Source organism: Equus przewalskii, chromosome 2 (genome assembly GCF_037783145.1).
Source record: "Equus przewalskii isolate Varuska chromosome 2, EquPr2, whole genome shotgun sequence".
Lineage (NCBI taxonomy): Eukaryota > Metazoa > Chordata > Mammalia > Perissodactyla > Equidae > Equus > Equus przewalskii.
The window spans coordinates 58,270,621-58,290,886 of NC_091832.1; the positions used below are offsets into that span (position 1 = coordinate 58,270,621).

Below are 20,266 nucleotides of genomic sequence, written 5' to 3' on the forward strand. Positions count from 1 at the left end.
CGAAAGCTGGTCACAGGGAGGGCCCGGTGGGTGGCGAAGCCGAGCTGGGCACCCCGTCTCCGGCAGGACCCGCACACTCTTGGCTCTCCGCGAAGAACCGCCTTAAAAACGTTACCGCAAGTGGCAAATTGAACTTCAGCGAAAATATTGCCTCCTAGGTCCTGGGTTTCAGTATACGTATATGTTTAGGAAATAAGTAGATTGGATTTTAATTTAAAATGATCCTCCCCTCACTTTAATTTTGAGAGGGAGAGCCCCTAGAGATCCTGGAGATTCACTTTTGGGGCGTATGCAGCCATGACTCAGGTCCTCATTTTTTGGGTAACATTTCCATTTTAAGACAAAAGGGAGAAGACAAGAAAACGAAAAGGTGAACCTATTGAGAGTTGCTACCCTTCATTTCTGACCTGGAACATTCTTTGCTCTCAGTAAGGCCTGCTTTTTTTCCAGGCCATCTAAATTTGGTGCCGATCTCTCCAGGCCACCACAGACCCGCAGAGGGTGGCACAGAGCAGAGTACATTGACTGCAATGAATCCCATTTGAAGTCCTTTCTCTTGTCCTGTGTCTCTGCTGGAGATTCACTTAAGTATTAAATATGTTTTTTTAAAAACTGAAGTCCAATTGAGTAAGACTTGGCAAAAACACCCAAATGAAAGAATTGTAGGTGGGACTTGGAAGAAAAAAAAATCTTTATTAGGTATCATAATTCTCATAATTGTTATTATTGACATACGCATCACCGTGAATCAGCCAGGCAAGCCTCAAACACACACAGCACCAGCACAAACCTCAGCCCGTGTTGACTCATGGGGCTTTAAAACCACCCACAGAGTAGATGTGGAGGGGAGGCTCCATCTGTCCTAGGGAGAATGCTGTGCAGCTGCCCCCAGAGGACTCCATTCTAAGGTTGGAACAAGGGGTGGGGGTATTATGTAAGTTCAGTAGAGGGAAAGGGAAAATTATTTCCCTGTGCAGACAGTATAGATGGATGGATTTTTGTGTGTATGCGGTTAAATGCTTTCCTATAAATATTAGCAATGGATGTGGTTATGCGAGCAAATGTCTGTATATCTGTGTGTATATGGGCATATGCCCGCTGAGAAACTACCCTCCCCCCAAATATTTATTTCTCTGGCTAAGGCTCCTCCTGTGTCCACAAAAACTGTCTCTCCTCCCCAGCCCTTTGGTGATAGAAGTGATAGAGAGTTTACCTTTGTCTTTGTTAAAGGATCAATTTCTTTCCGCTTAAACAGAGATCTGGGCCTGGGCCGTCTCTGGCAGGGGAAAAAAGAATATTACCAGTCTTTCTTTAGATACATTTCTAAATCCATCTTAAAGTATCTGGTAGAGTAACCTTTTGAAAACATATGAGCTCCCATCAGCATGAGGACCATAATGATGGTGGCCTGTGTGAACCGAAGGGGGCCTGAGCATAGTCAGTCAGCAAACTGCCTCAAACGTGTCCTACACTTTTAAAATCACATATTTTCCCCTTCGTTTAAGCCACAGGATGTAATTAGAGGGGCTCAAATAGACAGGTAGGGGAGAAGATGATGTTGAGAGTTAAAGAAATGCCTTGAAAGAGCAGAAATCTTCAGGTTTCTTACATAAATATTGTTGGACATAAACAGGCCCGAATATAGGGGAAGCGAAGAAGCTAGGACTGACCTTCACTCTGATACCTCTATTTGGTGAACACAAAAGGGGCCTTGAAATTACACAGGGGGCAGAGTGGTGCATTCTTCTCTGCCATTTTTGGCCATTAATACCCCACATAAAAACACATTTCATAATGAGACCTGGTGAACACAGAAAAATCCCCACCCCGATACACACAGACCCAGCAACCCCAGGGCACTCCCCCACACAGTAAAGCTTTCTGGAACAAGTGTTTGCATGAGTAATAAAATAAAAATACGCCCCTCCCAGCATAGATTATCGGCAGCAGGAACCTGGCAGGCCTTGTCCATGGTGCCTGCGGTTTAAGCTCCCAGGGAGACGCGTGTTAGCTTTCTACCTAAAAGGGGCATTCCTTGGAGATTGTATTGGTGGGCAGGCACATCAGCAAAAGGTACAGCCATGTCTGATGAAATTACGGGGAAGCAATTACGGAGATGAGGCTCACTGATGTGGACAACTGTGGGGCAAAGGGTTGGTCCTCAGAGGCTGAAACCAGGCCCTAAAGAACTGTCAGAGCAGCCTTCCCAGCGAGGAGGGAGGGGGAAAGGCAAGAAAGCATCCTTGGGAGAGAGGTCTATTTTGAAGGCAGTGGCTGCAAGTGCCTCTTAGGATGACCCTGGCTGAGGTACAGGGGCCAGTGAAGCTGCTGTCTCTTCTGGCCTATAGCCGGGCTTGCCTTCTGGGAGCACACCACACCTGCAGTTTGCAGGATGTGAACTGCAGCCTTTCTCTCTGCAGGGGTGAGCAGGTTATGGCACATTTCTGCAGACCCAGAGAAGGTTCTGGGAGTGTCTAGATGGGGTATGGCACACTTAACCTGGCTTGACTCCAGACACTCCTGTAGGAGGGCTAAGGAAGAACCCAAGAGACAATAATTATAGAATGATTGGTACACAGTAGGTACTCAATAAATATCTGGGAGGCATAAAGGCTAGGATCCATGTATCCTTGCATACTAATTTATTTAGTGGGCCAGACTGAGGCTTTGGAGAGGAGAGAGCTCCTCAGTCAGCCTCAACTGAGACTCTCTTAGGCCTTGGTTAGTGTGTCAGGAATCAAACTCAAATCCTGAGCATCCCTTATGGCCTTGGCCTTGCAAAGACAGGCCTCTGCCAAGGGTGGGAAAAGGGATGCTGCAGGCTTTCTGGGTAGGAAGCTCCAGCTCTTGGCCTCCTTTCTCTGCAGAGACCTGCCCCTCCTCCATTTTCTCCACCTGTAAATTAATGAGTTTAAGTCTTGCCACCGCCCACTGCAGCTTGGGGGTTAATACAGAGCTGGAGATGGGATGGGGCTGTCACTGTGCAGAGCGAGGGGGCTCTCTAGGACCAGCAGCTGCTCTAGGTCTAGGGCTGGGGAGGAAGGCCCAATTTGGGAAGCAGATCCTTCAGGATGAGAGAGTTAACTCTTTCCATTCCCTGACATTCTCTTTCAAAACAGTCTCTCCTCAGACCCCCACTTGTACACGGTCTATTTTTCCTTCTGTTCAGATTTTAAAGGAATGCATACTCCCCCCCCCCCCCTTGGGTACATGTAGGTTATTGCGCCTCTCCTTTCCCCTATATGTCCTGGATCTCTGCCTGAAACTGCAGTTATAGCGCAAGAGGAAGCCAGAGGCTCCTGAGGGCCCTGGCCAGGCTTTCAGCCCTGATGGAGCTGGTGGACCATTCTGAGTTTGTTTCTTCTTCCCTAGATATCCCAGTGACTTCCTTAAGCTTGTCAGGTGCCCAAAGCTCTACAGCAAAGCGTGGCAAACACCTCCCTCCTCCTTTTCCACTGGCTATACCCCTCCCCCCAAACCTCAAGCAAACACAATATATCCGCAGTTCAACTCTGGCACAGTCTGCCAGTCTTCTGGATGCCAGATTATTTTTTTTAAAGGGCAAACCAAAAGCTAAGCCCGGAACAAAAACACAGCCACGGAGGAAGGTGTCGACCCGCACACAATGCACCCAGAGCCCAGAGAAAACTCGGCACACAAGCCTTCCGCAATGCGCTCACAGGCAAGCCCCCTCCCACCGCATCTGTGCTCGCACAGATCTGCGTTTCTGTCATAGAATCAGCCTCTGTTTCTCTCTCAGAGACTGTTTGCATCTCTAAGCCCCTGTCTGGCACAAGCCACACACCTTCCCACCCCAAGGGCTCCGGTTCGGGGCAGCCCAGCCGGAGGGAGCCGGTGACCCCTCCCGCCCGAAGCCGCAGCGCTGAGCTCTGCGGAGGGCGCCTCGGCTCTGTGGCTCGTTCCTTGGCGGGCCCTCGCGGACCGACGGTGCTCAGCCAGCCCCATTCTTGGCATTCACCGCGTGCCTTAATTGTATGGACATTTAAATCAAGGTCCGCTGTGAACACGGAGAGAGAGGCCTTTCTCCTGAGGAAGGAAAGGAGGAAGGAAGGAAAGGTAGAAGATAGGAAGAAGATGGAATGAGAAAACAAGGAAAAATAAGTAAAAAGCGGCGCGTGTGCGTGCGTCCTGACAGCGGGGAGAGGGATGGGGGAGGGGAGTGCAGGGAGAAAAGGACCACAGCATCCTCCCTACCGCAGCTCCCCAATCACACAGACAATGAGATAACAGCGACGTCTTCCAAAGGCTCTTTGTTCTCCCCCATCCTTTCGGATCCAGGCTTTTTCCTGCAAAGCGGAGGGGGTGGAGGGTTGGAGGGTGTGGGTGGAAGAGGGAGATGGAGAGATGCCTCCCCCGTGTTAATTACCCCGACTCCCCTCGCCCCTTCCCCGCGCCTCGCCTCCCCTGCAGCTCCAGACAATGAAGAAAACAACACCAACCCCACCTCGCCCCGACGCAGCAAACCCTACCCACCCATTTCGCCCTCCGCTTTGCCCAGGAAACTGAGGGGGGCCAGGAGGAGGAAGACGAGGGCAAGCAACGAGGAGGGCAGCAGGGGCTCGGCAGCGGCTGCCAGGGCAGGGCGAGCCGCCGCCGCCTTTACCTTGCTCACGGAGTCCAGGCGCAGCCCGGCCGGGCGTGCCGCGGGGGCCGCTGCCGCGGGCCGGGGCCGGGATCTGGGCAGTCAGCCTTCCGGAACTCGCCTGCTGCAGTCCTCTCGCTCAGGTCCCAAGTGGTGGAGGGGAAAAAGGAAAAGGAAAAAAAAAAAAAAGGAAAAAAAACTCATAAGAGCGAGGCCCATCTGGCCCCTCATCAGCTTTGTCAAGTCTTGCATACGCTAAAATGCTAATGACCTAGATAGCTCATGCAAAATGCAGCAGGGAGGGAGGGAGCGAGGGAGGTGGGAGGGAGGAAGAGAAAGAGTGAAGGGGGGAGAGCGAGGGAGGAGGAGACAGAGGGGAGGGGAGGGGGGTGAAGGGGAGAGAGGGAGAGAGAGAATATATGTCTTCGAAACACCCCTACCACTCTCCCCACCCCACCCTACCCCACCCCAAACTGTCAACGGGCTTTACCAGGTAAAGAGTGGGCGTAGATTTAAAAGGTCACTCGTGTCTAATGCGGCTGGATCCCTGGGTCAAAAAAAGGGAGAGAGCGAGAGGATGAGAGTCCCCAAAGCCAAAGGGATAACAAGACATTATTTAAGCCCCCTCCCGCCATGCCCTCCTCCATCTCTCCACTCTGTTTACACACAAATCCAGACGCCTCCTTATGTGTGTACACGGACATATCAATTTTTATCAGTTTCTCAGAGCTCCTATCGATAGACACCCGCATTTTCATCCCCAGCAAAACTCATCCTGTGAACCAGAAGGGAGGATTTAAAAAAAACTCCTTCTTTTCGCAGTCTTCCTCCAGCTGGTGCGTCCCCACTCACCTCTCCCTCGCCCCACTATTCCCTGAGCCCTCCTGGCGACGTCTCCGGCTTCTACTCTTTTCTAAGCCTTCTGCTGCCCCGTCTCCGCTCCAACACCCGGATCTCCAGAAAGTGAGTCGGGGAGCAGGAAAGCCAAGTTAAGTCTATCCGATCTCCCACAGTTCAGCTCCCTTTCCCAAAAAACCTCCAACAAACCCAGGCCCTCCCCAACAATGACACTGTTCATGCACACCAAAAGGATAAATCAAATTCAGCCCGAATACCCTCAGAGGTCCGTGCGCCGGGCGGGCGCCCTTGGGCACCGGAGATCACTGTTTCCGAGCCAGCGCTCCCGCGCGTCCCTTCTCGCCGAGCCCAAAGTGCTTTGTCCGGGGGTCCACTCAAGGTCTTCCTCTTTATGTTCTTCCTTTTGAAGAGACTGGTCTCAGTCCGCAGCGTTTCAGCCAGCCCAACGAAAGGCAGTAGATCTACTGGAATAAAAGGGATCAAGATAATATACACGCGGATGAATGAGGGAGGGCTGCGCAGAGGCAAAGGAAGTCCGCATCCAGGGAGCGGCCGCCTGGGCCCGAATTGCTTCCTTCGCTGAGGAAGGGGCGGGCGGCGAGAAGGCGCTGGTGGTCGCTCCACCTGGCAGGAGGAAATGGTAACCATGATAAGGAGCATCATGATGATGATCATGAGCGTGATAAAAAATTCAGAATCTCCCTTTGGTGAACCAGAGCATGCGTGCAGGAGGGACTGCACTGCTGGCGGCGGCGGCCGGGGGGAAGGAGAGGAGCGCAGGAGGCAAAGGTTGTGGCGGCAGCACCCTCAGATGAATAATAATAACGCGCAGCGCAAGTTGCGGTTCAGCCTGGAAATCCAGCCCTCCGCGTGAACTCGCGTCGAGTGCGGATTGCAGGGGATGGGGAAGAAGTGGGGGAGGGGAGGGAGCAGGAGGGAGGGGGGAGGGTAGAGAGGAAGGCAGAGAGGGACAGAGAGAATTTGGAGCCTTTTAATTTATCCTTACCAAGCCCTAATCCCGTTCGCCGTCCTCTTTGGGTGAGGTCGATCTCCTTTTTAAAAATTATTATTCTTTTAACGGATTATTCAGCTAAAAGAAGCCACATCTGCTGACAGTACCGAAAACAAGAGGATTAGGAGCCGGTCCACAGCGCCTGGCCCGCAGCCCCCCACGCCCTCTCTGCACCAGCACACGTCATTCTCACTGCCCCCGGGTACCTCCCTCTCCTTCTTGCTCGGGGAGAGCTGTGCCAAGGAAAATGCGGATTTGGGGAAAGTGAGAAGTGGGAGCGCTCGGAAGAGCGGGAAAGCCAAGGCTGGAGGTGGCGATTCGCACCCCCACACTCACACGCGCTTCCGTTGATCCGTTTCTATCCTGGGAGAAGGGGCCGCTTTTGCCGTGCCCACACGCGCGGCATCTGCAGTGGGCCGTGCCCTCAGCTCCCTTAACGTGACCTCGGCTGTACAGTCCAGGGCAGACTCCCCTCAGCGACCCGAGGCATCGAACCTACACCTGAGTCCACCGCCCCCTTCGCCTTCCTCGGCCCCAGCGGCCGCGGCACCGCGCTTCGTCCACTCCCTCTCTCTGCCGCTTCTGCAGATGGAGCGGGGGGCTCGGCGCATCGGCACGCCCTCATCTTCTCGTCCCCAGGCCCGAGGCGCCGGACTAGGGTTTCTGCGGGCCGCGGCGCGGACAAGGCCCGGGGTGGGGGTGGTTGAGGGGCTGCGGAGGATGCGGTTGACATCACTGCGGAGAGCGTGCGGCTGTCCGGTCGCTGCGGCGACCCGGGCGCCTTTGCACCTCCCCCTCTCCCCCACAGCCCCAAGCTGGCGTCTGGGCAGGACAGCGGCGGGGGGTGGGGAGAAGGGTTGGTGGCGGGGGTGATGGTAGTCCCATCCCCCGGCCCCCTGCAGTCAAGGTGAACGTGAAGGAGAGCGGGCGCGCGTGCCCGGGCCTCTGGATACGTGCGCGCTCCCCTCCCGGCTCCCCCCTCCCAGCCCCCGGCGCCCTCCCGCCGCCCGCGCCCGCCGGGGCCAGATGGACACCCGAGATTAGAGAGGCACGAAAGTGCGCCTCCACGTCCGGCCGCCACCCGTCCCGCGTACGTTTAGACTCACTTCGGGGAGGCGCCTTTTGTTGTGGTGGTTGTGGCCGTGATGTGTGTTTTTCCGGGAGCATGGGGTTAGCTTGGCCTTAAGGAAGGACTCAGAATGAATCTGCCCATAAGAACAAAACCCAAAGACGCCCTCCCTCCCCGACCCCCAACAAACCCCACTAGCAATGAGAAATCTTCGGTCTTTCCGAAGAGTCGGTTCAGCAGCCGCCAGAGTCAACCCAACCCCGGCCATTTCCGCACACGCAGGGCCCATCTGCTTCCCCTACTCAGGCTTGTCTTCTTTGATGACTTAAGAAAAAACCTAAGTGTTTCTTGGGCAGCGCTGGATTCAGAACAACGAGAGATGGATAGGAATAACAAGTCCCTGACAGCTAAAAGCAGCTCCTCAAATCAGATGGCCCGCGCGCGGCGGCCGAGAGTGGTCCTGCGGGGGTCGCGGCAGATGCGCGCCCACCGAGCGGGAATGGGCCCAGCGAATGGTGACCTGGCGCTACCCTGTTCGCTTCAAGGCCATTTAGGTTCTTGTCAATTATTGCGTGTTTGCCCCCAAAAGAGAAGAATAGCAATCTCAAAACCTCATAGCACTGGCTTTTTGCCTCCAACAACGTACCACGAGAAGCTTAAAAATAAGCAGTTTTTGTAAATTCTAAGAAGCGATTTAAATTGAGAGGCAGGGAGAGAGAGAGCGACAGAGGAGAAGAAAAGAATATAAACCATCCTGCAGTAGATTTTTAATGTCTGAAGACCGTAGTTAGTTGAAAAAAGCCATCATCTGGGATATCTTTCAGGAGGAAACTTACCATCCTGATAATGTTCCCTTCAAACTAAAATACTTTTCTGGTGGAAAAAACTATATTGGCGATAGCTAGGCTCAAGGCTTCCACCATTTTGATGAGGGTTTTAGATTCAGGACTATTTATTTTCCCTTCGCTAAGAATTCCTTGAGCAGACGGTTTCTGAACGCCTTTACGTGGAGGGTTGGGGCTGCGACTTGAGTTCCAGGTTGTCTTGACTGAAGGGCAGCAAGACATACCGCTGCTGTCCTTTCCGTGCTTTTCCTTAAAGGCCTGGTTTTGTTTAGCTTGAGGACGGTTTCAATGCGGGCCTCCTGCGCTGTTGCTGCATTGCAGGATATTTGCTCTCTCATCTTGCGGCATGGGGGGAGGGGAGCAGAGAGATGGTTTTGTAACAGGCTCTGCAGGCCTGAGTGGGAACGCCTCAAATGATGAGCCCCGGGTTAAAAAAGAAAAGGGGGGAAAACCAGCTGATGCTGAATTAATAGTTAGAGCTTACCCTTGGGGCTTTCTCCAACGAGGGGTTCAGGAGTCCTTTCCCCTCCCCCAGTCACAGATTTCATATCTGTTTTTAACCAGTCTGATCAGATGCTGGGGCATTTGTGATGGCTTCTTAAAACCTAAACCCTTGGGCTTAAGAGCTGTCTATACTCCTGATCAAACTCGCCCCATATACTAACACGTTAAGAAATTACATTGTAAAACCTCCCCAAATCCGATTGACTGGGCTGTTTGGGGCCCATATGGCTGGACAGCTGTGCTGCTCCACGTGAAAAGACACCATTGCCCCTCGGATGGTATAAAGCGGGGGTTCCCCAGAGAGCTCAGACATGACCTAAGTATTAGCTTAGCCTGGGGTGAAGACTGAGTTAAATCTCTCGCTTCTTGGAGGTTAAAATAAAGACAGCAACAAAAATCAAAAGAGGTGCACTTTTGAATTCATTGTAAATTGCATGCCTCCCGCTGGTCCCACCAAAGGAAGGAGAGAAGACCCGAGAAATAAACTCTCGTCAGCTTACCACAAGCATGACGTTAGGCAAACTGAAGACACAGGAGATTGGAAAGAAATATATTATTTGCCAAGCGTACCATGTGTCGGTGACATTTGTGGTTCCCTGTTCAGAGAAGCAGGGTTCTGACCTCAGCCGATGCCTCAGTGTTAACCATAAAGAACAGCCATCAGAGCGAAATTTCCATGGTGAGAAGATGAAACCGTGCTTTCAAAAGGAAAGCCCATTATGAAATGCAGCCGGATTTAATTTTTAATATGATGGCGGAGGATCCTCTAACGCATTCTTTGCTGGTGTTTGCATTCAGGAGTGATTCATTCTGTGGCAGAAATCAAAATAACACTCTGCAGTACTTTTACACTGGCTCCTCGTTTTTAAAGGTGTCCTGAAATAGAATATTCTATAACCTTCAAGTTTTGGTGGCTGGAGAAGCTGAATACAAAACTTTGCTCCTCCTGAGGTGTTCAGGCTAGATAAGAATGAGGCTTGTTCTCACGAATCTACGTGTGCCTGTGAATACTGCCTACTGTCTACTCCTAGTTCTCTTCAGCCCTTAACAAATATTTTAAAATAAGGAGGAGGCAAAAAAACCCCTTAAATCAATCTGGAAAGTTAAATGGGGGAAAAATACTGGTTAAAAGGTTAGATTCATAAGCTTAGTCCAAAGTCAGTCGACATTGTCTTGGAGAATTATCTCAATAGTGAAACGACCTGATTTGAAAGCTTTGCATAGATTGAGCAGACACGGAAGTGTTCCTTTAGTGTCAGTTCACATCCTTGGAAATAGCTACAAATAATTCTGCAGTTACTGTGGCTTTCAAAAAAATAAACAAAACAATTGTGTAGATATTATTTGAATGGCATAACTAATGATGGAATTCCAGGATCCTTTCGTTTCCTTCCTGTTTGCGTAGAAGAGGAAAGCAAGGCCCAGAGAGAAGGGAAACTTGCTTCTGGATGCCATGTGGCTGGTTTGTAGCAAATGTAGTGCTAAAGTTAAGAACAAAACCAGCTCTCTTCACCTCTTGCCTGTGTATTTTTCTGGTACATTTAAACTTCGAGTGTTTTTTAGGATTTTGGTAAGTAAAAGAAATAGCCAACTAAACCCTAGCCAGTACATTTAATGTGTAGCTTGGATTTGATTTTGTGAAATTCAAGTTTTTCTATTTAAATTTCTCTAGTTTTAGCGGTATTTCAGAACATATTTAGGAAAACACGCCTCCTGTGCCAGCCCCTTGTGGCCCCGGAGGGGTAGGGCAAGAGCCACACAAAAGTTTCAGAGCCTTTGGCCACGTGAATTAAGTGCCTCAACAGGCCTGGAAAATAATCACATTAAAGCTACAGCCAGGGGTTTTGAGGAAGGACCCTCAAGACAGAGGGCTGGCAAACAGCATCCTTTCATAACTGTTCTGGAGAAGGAGGCACATGGCAAGAGTCTCCGACACATATCTAGTATATCAGGTGGCAGTTACCAAGTCAATTTGTTTTGTTTCTCCATTAGTTAATAAATTATTCATATTGTACAAAAAAAGAATCTTTGGGAAAAAAAAAGAAAATTAAACTGTGGCATGATGCAGGTGACTTGTATGACCTTGGGCAAGTAAGTCACTCTCCTTGTTTTGCATCCTCTTCTTCAACATGAGGTGCTTGGAGTAGATGATTTGTAAACTTCCTTTCAACGCAAATAGTGTATGATTCTATTGTTTAAAAAAAAAATCTACATGTTCCTGAGTCTGGAAGACATTGTCTCTCTTTTAAAATCTACCTGGCAGATGCTGTGCAGGACCTGAAAAGTTGAGCACAGAGAGCTTAGGGAAAAGTAGTGTGTGTGTGTTTAAATGGCTTTCATCTGAAGGTATAACTCTCTTTATTCTTGATTACTCTCTGGGTCAGGAAAAGGTCTCTATATGAGGTGAAAGCATTTTTCCATCCCCCTGAGAATGCCTCACCACAATGTAGCAGTCTGCCTCTGGTGCCTCCACATAAGCAGATCCCACTTGAGCCTTGTAGCAGATTTAAAAGCCCTCCCCTTTAGCTCCATCATGACCTAGATTGCAGGATGAAGACTAATGATTCGTTTGCAATGCTTATGATGGGCATCTACTGCAGGGTTCTCCCCCCTCCCCCCCCGCCCCCACCTTGTTGAGAAAGAAACCCTGTTACCCTTATCATCTGATATTACCACAAGTAAATATTTTTGTTCTATTGCTACATAGGGCATGAGGCTATTTCCTAATGAATTATCTGCCCCAGGGAGAAGATCCATAACTCGCCAGTGCTTCAGGCAATTTTTAGCATGTGTCAAATTGTGTTTGCATTGGAGAACTTGTACTGTTTTTTGGTGCAGGCAAGCTATCCGTTTTTCCTTTCATCTTTATGCGGAGATATACAATTCAACATACCTTTATAAAGGGAAAAGCCTTGTTTATATTTAAGAGTCTGTTGGGAGCATGCGAACGAAGTGTTCATATGCATAAAGGAAGAGACCACAGAGAGGATATGATGCTCGTGTTCATATGCCAGACACTGTTTTAATGCAAACTGGACAAGGTTTTCTTTGAGTTTCATTTAGAGGCAGCTAACATGTACTAAAAATTATGAAATCAGTGCATTACACTAGAAAAAAATGGTCCTGACTAATAATGAGGTGCCGATTGGTGTGTTCATTAACTTACGGATTTGAAGCAGAATTAGTAGAAATTACTAAAATGGAAATCTTGTCAATCTTAAACGAGACAGCTGACAAGTCAGAGGAAAAAAAAAAACCCAAATGTGATTCATATCTTGTAGGATTGTGTCTGAGGATGATTTAAATAAATTTGGACATTAGGTGGTGACAAGATGAAAATGAAAAATAGCATCCAATTGGGCGAAAGACTGTAGCAGGCCTGAGGGAGTGTAAAAAAAAAAAAAAGGAAAAGGAAAAAGGAAGAGCGAGGGGGTCGTTTGGAGGATAGTTTGTTTGTAATGAATGAATGAATAGATGAAATCTAGAATATTTATTTCCCAGTAGCCGACACTCAGGAGACATTCAACTATTGTTCATACAATAATATCAGTGTCCCTTCTGTGTTGAGCAGCATCAAACAGATTATCTGCATATATAACTCTACTGGGAGGCCAAAGAATCGTCAGCGAGAACTACGGTGCGGGGAATGACAGCTTACTTTTAATCTTTAATTTCAAAATGCTGTAAACAGCATTTAAGAACACTGTATGCAAAACAAAGGGGGCCCCTGCATGCCAGCCAGATACGTGCCAGGCACAGTGCAGTTTAGATATTTTTCCTATATTATTTACAATCTCACAGCCTCGCTAACTCCATTTTACAGAAGAGGTGACGGCTTCCCCAAGCAGTTAAATGACTTTCTCAAGTGCATAAGCTGGAATTGGAATCCAGTTATGACTGGCCCCAAAGACTCTGCTTTTTCCGTTACAACTCCATGCTGCAGGCTTACCAGAAGGAACAAGAATAACATTATATAATGTAAAGCTGATATAAAAAAAATTGTAAGCATTTGTCCTGCCTCATGTACCAAGTTGAAGCAAGCCGTGTGAGACTGACAGAGCAGATGAGAAACACCACTTAAGATAATTTTTCCTGCTAAACTCTGTTGTACGCTATGCAAATATGATTGCAAAAGTGGAACATTATCAACACTTTAATGCTAGTTATCTTTCAAAGATGATACTTAGAGTAATCAACATAAACTTAGTATACTGTATCCTAAATAATAAAAATGTTCGCTTGCATCATTCTGACATCTTAGTACAACCTAGAAAGCCGATCTGGATGATATATAGTGATAATAACATTCCGCATTTAAACAGCTCTTAACAGTCACAGCGTTTTGTCACCTGGGGTGGGGTGGTGGAGGGAGCTGGAAAATAGAGAAGGACTCAGGGGCTCCTTTGGGGGCAGAGTGCCCGGGGAAATTCTGCTGCTGGAGGACTGTAAATCAAGGTGAACATACTTCCATTTGGTTCTGGACGAGCTCCTGCTTGAAGGAGGACCCCTGCGTGGCTGAGGTGTTCCCTGTTTTTGGTGCATGATCAGATACCATGAGCAGCTATCAAAACAACATGAAAGGAAACAGTGGACTGAAGCAAGTGATAGAAAAGGCAGGAGGGAGTAAAAGAGAAATGAGAGGGATTTCGTTTTTATGGGATTTATTTCTCAGTTTAATTTATATTTTTAAATTATTGAGCTGCCCTAAGACAGGAAAAGATGGCATTTCATTCTAAATTTCTTACTAGTCTTATGTAACAACTACAATATTACCAAGAGTTACCATATAATAAAGGAGCCAGCATGCTGGCAAAATGCCGTGTGGTGTGGGCTACTGGTCTGGGAGTAGCCTCGGTTCTAGTTCCTGGTTTGCCACAAACAATGACCTGGCCGCGTCACTTCTCCCTCTGAGCCTCCCTCTCTCTTTCTGGTAAGTGGAGGGTGTAGGGATTCTTTCCATTTACCCAGAGCTCCAGCCTTTCTTTGTTCTGTTCCCTGTTCCCCACTCACGAGGCTCCTTCCTGATGTTTGCAGGACAAGATCTCACCTCAGTAACCGGCACCTTATTATGTTTATTCTCAACGGAAGTTTTGAAAGGCTGCAACATCAATTAATAGCATTTTGGGAACCCCTAAGGTGGTGAGGGATGGCTGTTTGGGGGAGACAGAAAATGGTCTCCTGGCACTTCTGAAATTGTGCTGGTTTTGCATGGGTCTTTGTCCTCTTCTACCGTAGAGGGTGGACTCTGTAGGAGAATAAGCATGGGTCTTGGAGCTGAGACAGACGTGAGATCACATACTAGGTCCATCACCCACCTACTTGGTGACTTTGAGGACTCAATATGGGGATGATGATAATGCTGACATCACAGGGTTATTGTTTACTGAGAGAAAACCCTGAGAGAAGTTTTGTACTTCTCTCTCTTTCTGCCTTCTCTCTAAAGGGTTGGGCCAGGGATGACCCCTGCTCCTGTCATCTCCTTCCTGCCCCAGAAGAAGAGGGGGCAAGGGAGGTGGGAAGGTGAAATGCAATGCCACACGCTGCGTGTCCATGGTTAGCCCCAGTCTGAGCAGAAGGGGAGGCTGGGGAAGGACTATTTCATGAGCTGTCCCATAGTTGACCCACAATCTGACTGAATGAGCATTGTAAAAACAGCACATTGTGAAACAGGGAGAAATGCAGCTACCAACTCTTCCTGAATGCTGGGGGAAAGTTTTTGAATCCTGAGGGTTCTAGAAGCTTCCACAGAAACAGAGGTCCAGCAGGTGGGGAACATTGTCTCGCCCAGGTGACAGGCAGTCTTGACTCCATTGTGAGAAGCATATTCAGAGATGGGAGAGAATCTTAGAGCTGGAGGATGGGGAAATTGAGGCCCAGAGGCCGGAAGCACCTTGCCCAAGGCCACGTAGTTATTAAATGGCTAGAAATCAAAGATGAAAGGGCTGCACAATAGTGCAGGAAACCAAGGCGGGTCCTGATGAGACGAGGAGAATTCTCTGTTTGGGGATCATATAGAGTCCATTGACTCGCTTTCTCACTGGGCCTGATCACTGCTCTGACAGAACCCCAAGATTTTGGGGTTCTCTTTTAGAAGGAGAATAGTTATACCTACTTCAGAGAGTTGTTGTCAGGATAAAGTGACACAGTGCATAAAAAACACAACACAGGGGCCAGCCGGTGGCGCAGTGGTTAAGTTCACACGTTCCGCCTCTCGGCGGCTGGGGTTCGCCGGTTCAGATCCCGGGTGCGGACATGGCACTGCTTGGCACACCATGCTGTGGTAGGCAACCCACATATAAAGCAGAGGAAGATGGGCATGGATGTTAGCTCAGGGCCAGTCTTCCTCAGCAAAAAAGAGGAGGATTGGGAGCAGTTAGCTCAGGGCTAATCTTCCTCAAAACAAACAAACAAAACACAACACAGTGCCTTGTCATAGTAAGTGCTGAACAAATATTAGCTAAAGACACTTTTTTTACCTCCAAAAAAAAGGAGAAAGACTCTTAATGTAATTGGCTTTGTTCTTGACAACAGTTAGAGAAGTTCTCCAATGCCTCATGGCAATGGTTTCACAGAGGAGGCCGATGGCAACTATGTTTTCCAGGGGTCTAAGCAATTCCCTTTCTTTTGAAGACCTTAGCCTTACAATTGAGGTCTGTTTTCAAGGAAGTGACAACCTACAGTGTCTACTTTATCACTATTTCCTTTCTTGTACAATCTACTAGCAGAAACAAGAGGACATACTGAAGACTTTAGCTGTGCATGTGAAGTTCTTTGGGGATGTCTGGGAGAGACAAGATGAAATTTAGGATTTGTTTGATGGGATGGGACAGCACAGACTGAGTAAGAGAGAGGGCCAATTTTTAACACCCTAAGGGAGACATTGCAAAAAAGCATCCTTAGACATCTTCTTAAATAGTAGGGTCCTAGACCCTTCATTTCTGGCAATAAGAAACCTGAAAATCTCCTGGAAATTAATACCTAAAATTTTTAGGTAAGATATAAATTTTCCTTTAATTGCATAATAGAGCTTGAAGGAAATAAACATAGCTGGACCGGAAATAAAATCTAGGTATATGCTGTTTACAAGAGATGCATCAAAAACACAGAACAAAAAGGTGAAAGGAAAAGGATGGAAAAAGGAATAACAGGTAAATACTAACCAAAAGGAAAACTGGTGTAGTTTATTAAAGTCAGATAAAATAGTCTTGAAGACAAAAGACATTATCGATAATAAAGATGGTCTCCACATAATGAACAATGTAAAAAGAACAATTAAGTAGAAAAACAATTCTAAACTTGTATGCTCCTAGAAACTTAGCTTCAAAATGTGAAAGCAAATAATGAAGCAATTGTAGTGAGAAAATGACAAATTGGAAGTGATAGAGATTTTAAGGTACCTCTCTTGGTAATTGCTAAAAACAATTGAAACGGATATAGAAGAATTAAACAGCACACTGTCAAGATTACTGCAATGGAGAAGCTTGGAAACCTCTTGTCAATAATTAGAAAAATTACATTCTTTTTGAGTATATGTGAGACATTTATAAAACTTGATCATGGACTAGCCCACAAATGAAGTCTGAGCAAATACTATGATATGATGTCATACAGATTGTTATTTGACTACAATATAATTCGGTGAGGAATTATTAGCAAAGGAAAAAATCCATCTGCTTTTCCCCATACATTTGGGGGTAAAAAGGCATTCCTAAACAACTCACTGACCCAAGAAGAAATCATGTTGTAAATTACTAATTAATTAATTAAAATACTACATATAAAAGACTTTGTGTCTTGCAGTCACAGAAATACTTGAAGGAGAACTTATAGCTTTAAAATGTTTATAATAGTAAAGAAGAAAGATCAAAGACTAATGATCTAAGTATCCAACGGAAGAAGTTAAAAAAAGAAAACCAGAGTAAGCCTAAAGAAAAGAGAAGAAAAAAACAATGATAAGAGAAAACGAGGGGCGGCAGGTGGCGAGATTTAGACTCCAATGCCGTCTGGAATAGGTCTGTGGCTGTTCTAGGATGAAGACAAATCTCCCTCCACTGCAAATACCTTTCCCTCTCTTCAGAATCTGGTCTCTCTCCTCAGAGGGCCCTTCTCGTGGCATCTGTGTCATCTTTGCAGCAGACTAAAACAGTGCTTTGTTCATCTCTGTAGCCTTCACATCTAGCAGAGGCGCTCAGTGCTTCCATTGAGTGACTTTTCTTCTGTAGTTATTTGTGTATTTACTCCTTTTGCTAGATTGTAAACTCTTTGAGGCAGGAACTCTATCTTTCTCATCTCTACTCCTCTACAACGTGTAAGCTGGGAACTTGTGCAAAGGAGCTACCTGATATTTAAATGTGTTTGAAGTTGAATCGAGTTTGTAGTCAGAGCTTTAGCCCATGGGCTGGGAGAGAAATGGGGGAGGGAAGGTGGAAGTGATTTCTGACTCTTCTAGCCTTGGGAATGTGATCATAACTCAGAATAGGCTACTGCTGACCTTCAACACAGAGGAACTTTCCTGATGTGTGGGCATAATTTTGTGGCTTCTTAAGAAACTAAAAAATAGAAAAATTTTCTAAGCCCTCCGTTGGAGAGAAGTTCCTTTCCGGGTCCTGTCTGTGGTGGGGATGGATGAGAAGTGGTTGGTGGGGGGAAGGCTTTGGAGCTGGATGCTGCCTAGGTTTAAGTTCCCCACTACTTTTCAATGTCATCATGGTAAAATATACATGACACAAAATGTACCATTTTAATCATTTTAAATTGTACAATTCAGTGTACATTAAGTACATTTATAATGTTGTGCAACCATCACCACTATCCATTTCCAGAACTTTCTCATCCTCCCAAACAGAAACTCTGCCCCCACTACTATTTAACTGTACAATTTTGGTCAAGTTGTCAGTTTCTCCATCCATAAATCGAGGCTAATCATATTATCTACTGAACAGGATTATTGTCTGGATTAAATGATGTAACACACGAAAACTGCTTAGCACGGTGCCTGGCACTGTGTTTCAACACAGTGTTTTTAACACTCAATAAGTGTTATAGTAGAAGAGAACAAGGAGAAAGAAAATTCAAATCATTTGGAGCCAGGAGGGGCCCTGGAGATAAGGTGTGCATAGTTCATGGAAAGCATGCTGGACAGCATCTTGTGGGTTTGACTGGAACTCTAACGTTGGCAAATAACCTTGCAAGGCTTGAAAGGTATGGGGCTGGAGGGGGTTATCCCTAAAATTCCTTCCACCACCAGCACTACATCTGGCACGTCCTGGGAACTCAAGAAACGCTTGAATACGTGAATGAATGAACACATACAGAAACATTTCAGTGCTCAAAGAGAGGATAGTCTTGGCTGACAGTTTATCAATGAGAAGGCTGAGACTTGGAGAAGTAAAGTGACTTATTCCAGACCACACCATCAGGGTTAGAGCTATCCTAAAAAACCTAGGTTCCTAAGCTTGTTGTGCAATCTTAACTTGAACCAGAATCTCCCCAAATAGGAGAGAAACCTGAGAAAACCCGAAAGGCCCGTGCAATGTCTAGTTTAAAGTCAAAGTTTGCAAATGTTCAATGTCATTTTCTCTGCTCTGACTACACACTTGATCCAGAATGTTGCAGATAATTGCTTTTTGTTAGAGAGAAAACGTTTCCTTCCACTTCAGGGGCAATGGTCATTCTGGTAAGGAGGATCATAGAAAATAACTTTTTTAAAACCATGATTCTTGGAACAACTAGAAATTTTTAAAAGACTCAAAATAGCCTGCACATTTTAACCTCACTCAGCCTCAGTTTTACCTGTGGGGTATGGATAACAATACCTCATGAAGCTGTGGTGAGAATTTAAGTGTAGTAAAAAATGTGATGGAGTCTTGCACAGTGCCTGGCAGATGGATGGCATTCAGCAAAGATTTGTTCCAAGCAAAGGGGGATATTATTGATGAAGCATCCTCTCCAGTCCTATCAACAACCCGCTTGACCCTGATGGGAAAATTTGCTGATGCTGTATAGCTCCAGGGTGATCCAAAGGATAACCTCGGGGGAGGAGGTAGCCGTTAGGACTTGGGCAATTTATAGCAAACATGTGCTGCTGTTTTTCTGCTGCACCCTAGGTTGCAGTTAGTCAGAAATGGCTTCCTATGTTTACTGGAAACATCGAGAAGTGCCTCAGCGACACTAGTGCTGTGACTGCAGTCTATTCCCAGGGATTAGGTCACTTGGCATAGAGGCAGGCATCTTGTACCCACATAGAGCAATGGGAAGAATTCTGCACTGGGTTCTAGACCTGACCACTTATTAGCTCTGTAATCACTTCTCTGAACCTCAGATCCTCTTCTTTGAAACAAGGGGCTTGGAATGCATGATTTCTCTGAACCCCTCCAGCTCGACAATACTACATTCTATTTATTTCTTCCACTCACAGTTTTCCAAGTATTGCTGCTCAGTGAAAATGAGTGCCCATCCGTGTGTACAATCACATACACTGACACAGACACACACAGACACACACACACACACACACACACACACACACCATTTTACACCCAGAATCTTCACTTAGCACAAAAACCTAATGCCCCATTGAATAGCCATTTTACTCACCACCTTTAGAGTGACATAGCCCAGCTGCCTCTGGACTTGAACCTCATCTTCCTTGTGTCTCGGTGCTTCTGCTGCCAAATGAGGTAGAAATGGTGCAATCTGATTTCCACCCCCTAGAGCCACTGCTGCTGCGGCTGCTGCAGCGCCCGCCTTTTTGACCATGGATGCTGCATCAGCACAGAAATGCTGAGCACAGCACATTTCTGAGCTTTGGGAGGCAGACTGGATTGCTGCAGAGGGAAATGGGTTTCCATTCTTCCAAGGGCTATTTCCACCTGCGAGTTTCAGTGGTAGGAGGAAATTTACTTTTAAACATTGCAATCTCCAAAAGGAAGGATTTGCGAAAACTTGGCTTTTGCTAAGATCAGACCCCCCTTGTGAAGTCAGATCTAATCATTCGGGCTTGTGATCTGGCTTCTTGATTCAGACATATACACTAAGGCAATATTTGTGTTTGTTGATGTGACACGGTCTTTAGGGCATCCTAGTGCAAATGCCTGGCTTTTTTCTTCAAGAGTGGTGTTTCTACAGGCTCCCACAGTTTAGGGCGACATCATTCAGCCTGATAGAATGAGATTATCTTTGTGGTGCTGGCTTTCCTGCCATAATCTGCTGGGAATGGAACAGGGGAGAGGCCAGGACTGATTAGCTATAGGGGTAGTTTACTTTTAAATTTTCACAAATGTCTCCCTGAATTGCTCACTCAGCTTTTGGGGTGCCAGTTTCTTTGGTGGCCAGTCTTCCACTCCACATAAATCCTATAGCTGATGGTCTCTGGG

The 20,266-nt window shown here is 47.0% G+C and overlaps 1 long non-coding RNA gene across 9 annotated transcripts; it reads right to left on the reverse strand.

The window, feature by feature from the left end:
• Positions 1-673: 673 nt before the first annotated feature.
• Positions 674-19,643, reverse strand: LOC103549922 (uncharacterized). 9 transcript variants are annotated; one of them, XR_011536603.1, is made up of 8 exons: positions 19,488-19,626; positions 6,468-6,567; positions 5,719-5,925; positions 5,094-5,150; positions 4,625-4,741; positions 4,216-4,307; positions 1,214-1,276; positions 674-903 (listed from the first exon to the last, which is right to left on the reverse strand). It is a non-coding gene; the product is annotated as an uncharacterized lncRNA (long non-coding RNA). The 9 variants fall into 9 exon arrangements; XR_011536607.1 differs by having other exon boundaries at positions 5,719-5,922; positions 19,488-19,625; XR_011536606.1 differs by lacking the exon at positions 19,488-19,626 and adding an exon at positions 6,810-7,168 and having other exon boundaries at positions 5,719-5,922.
• Between the last annotated feature and the right edge of the window lie 623 nt (positions 19,644-20,266).